The sequence below is a fragment of the Gorilla gorilla genome, chromosome 18, assembly GCF_029281585.2.
Source record: "Gorilla gorilla gorilla isolate KB3781 chromosome 18, NHGRI_mGorGor1-v2.1_pri, whole genome shotgun sequence".
Taxonomy (NCBI): domain Eukaryota; kingdom Metazoa; phylum Chordata; class Mammalia; order Primates; family Hominidae; genus Gorilla; species Gorilla gorilla.
In genome coordinates this window covers 67,909,505-67,912,555 of record NC_073242.2, presented here as the reverse complement: position 1 = coordinate 67,912,555, position 3,051 = coordinate 67,909,505, and positions in this window count along the sequence as shown.

The following is a 3,051-nucleotide window of genomic DNA, read 5'->3' as shown; positions in this document are numbered from 1 at the left end:
AACTCCTCCCCAAAAACTCCATAGAAGGACCCTGAGCTCTGTAAAGAGGGGCAGATTTCACTTTGAAGAAATGAGCCTACTCTCCCTCTGAGAGCATATTACTGTGCTTCAGTGAATTTGCTTTGAGCTGGCCTTTTGGTGTTAGTTTGCATTTCTTTGCTCACTATCTCAAGAACCAAGATTGCTGGCCCAGAGTTCCAGCTCTGTTGATCTCCTTGACTGAAAGATCCACACCAACACAGGATCCCCAGTAACACTTTCCCTGTTTAGAGCATACAATTGTTCAGATTATCTCAGTAATCCACTGGGAAGCTACTCGCTTTCTGTGTATTATTTATTTTACTTTTTATTTTGAGATAATTGAGATGCACATGCAGTTATTAGAAATAATACAGGGGTGAGCATGGTGATTCATGCCTTTAACCCCAGCCCTTTGGGAGACTGAGGCAGATGGATTATTTGACCACAGGAGTTTGAGACCAGGCTGTGCAAAATAGTGAGACCCTATCTCTCCCAAAAATACAAAATTAGACAGGAAAGGTGGGAAACACCAGAGATTCCAGCTACTTAAAAGGCTGAGGCAACAGAATTCTTTGAGCACAGGAGGTTAAGGCTGCAGTGAGCCATGATTGCATCACTGCACTCTAGCCTGGGCAATAGAGTGAGAAACTGTCTAAAAAAAGAATTATCCAAAAATATTATTGGATGGTTATCAAATCATCCAGTTTCTCCCAGTATTAATATTTTGTGTAATTCTAGTATAATATCACAACTGGAAAATTGACATTGTTTATAATTCAGCTATCACTTTATTCAGATGTCACCAGTTTTACCTCCATTCATTTGGGGTAGAGAGAGAGTATTTTTAGTTCTATGCAATGTTATCACATGTATAGACTCATACAGCAATCAGCAGAGTCAAGATACAGAATAATCCCATCACCATAAATATCCCCTATGTCACCCTCATGTAACTGCACTCCCTTCCTTCTCTTTCACCTATACCTCTGTGCATACCCTCTGAAAAACACTTCCCCATTTCTATAATCTTATCACTTAATACATATTACAGAAATTGAATCATACAATATGCAACCTCTTGGGACTAGATTCTTTTTTCCCTCAGCATAATTCCCTAGAGATACATCCAAGTTGTCGTGAGTATCAATAGTTCATTTATTTTTATTGCTAAGTTTTATTTCATGATGTAGACAGATAGATAGATAGATCCCAGTTTGTTTAACAATTCATCCATTATGGGATACCTAGGATGTTTCTAATTATTGACTACTATATAAAATGCTATTATGGACATTTATATATAGGTTTTTGTGTAAATATAAATTTCCATTTCTCTCAGATAAATGCTGAAGAGTAGAATTGTTGGGTTGTATGGTAACTCCATTTTTAGTTTTTAAATAAAATGGTTAAACTGGTTTTCCAGTGTGGCTGTACCATTGTACACTTTTACCAGCAATGCATGAGTGATTCAACTTCTTTACATCCTTTCCAACATTTGTTTGGTGTCATCACTATTTTTTTTTATTTTGACCATTCTGATACACATATAGTGATAGCAAACTGTCATTTAATTCATATTTCCCTAATGGTTTATAAAGTTTAAATCTTTTTATGTGCACATTTGCCATCTACATATCCTCTTCAGTGACGTATACATTTATGCCAATATTCCTAACTGGATTCTTTGTTTTTTACAATTCAGTATTAAAAATTCATTTTTTTCTTTATATGTCCTAGAAACTTGCCCTTTGTCATGTGTGTGGCTTCCAAAATTTCTCTTTCAGTCTGTAGTTTGTCTTTGTATCCTCTTAACAAGGTATTTTGCTGAACAGAAGTTTTTAACTTTAATGAGGTCCAATTTATTAACTTTTCCTCTTGGGAATTATGCTTTTGATGTTATCTAAGAATTCTTTGCCTAATCCTAGATCCTGAAGCATTTTTCTATGTTTTAGAAACAAATTTATTGTTTTATAATATACATATATGTCTATTATGAATTTTGAGTTAATTATTGTATAAGATGTGAGGGTCTAGTTGATGGATTTTTGTTTTATTCTTGCCTATGGATGCTCACTGCTCCAGCACCAGTGATTGAAAGGCTGCCCTTCTGTCACTGAATTACTTTTGTGCTTTTGTCACAAATCAACTGGGAAACAATCAGCTGAAAATATTTATGGGGTCTATTTTTATGTTTTATTTTCTGTTCCATGGATCTCTGTGCCTATCCCTCTGCCAATACCAGACACTCTTGATTATTGTCACCATATTATAAACCTTAATATCAGGTAGAGTAATTCCTCTCACCTTATTCTTTTTATATTGTCTTAGATGTTCCAGGATTTGGTGCTTTTAATATACATTTTAGAATAAGCTATCCAATGCCTACAAAATAATTTGCTTGAATTTTGATAAGAATTGCCTTAAACCTGCAGATCAATTTGGGGAGGGTTGACATTTTTACTATGTTGAGTCTTCCAGTCTCTGAAGAAGGTATATCTCTGTTTAGGTAATCACTTCCTTCTTTCATTCACATTGGCAATGTTCAGCATACAGATAGTGTATATTTTTTCTTAAGTTTATGCTTAATAATTTCATTTTCTTTGGATGTATTGTTAACGTGTTTTAAGCTTGGCTTTTGTATGTTCATTGTTCCTATAATAAATCTTCTCTTAATGTCATTGATATGTTCTTGGAAACTGCAATGTTAGGCTAAATGACTACATCATGTCCCAATAGCATCATTTTTTACAATGTCGTTTTGTTACAGCTTTGATGAGAAAAAAATTGGTTCACTTAAGTGTTGTTTGTTTAAACTTGCAGTTTCCAAAAACCTATTGATGATGTTAAGTGAGAACTTGCTGTCCATCAAAACGACATTGATTTTTATGTTGATCTTGTATCCTGTGAACTTGCAGAAATCACCTTTTTCATTCTAGGTGTTTTATTTTTGTATTATCCATGGAACTCACTAAGTAGAAAGTCATGTCACTTGAAAATACAGACTTTTTTATTTCTTGCTTTTAAATCTGT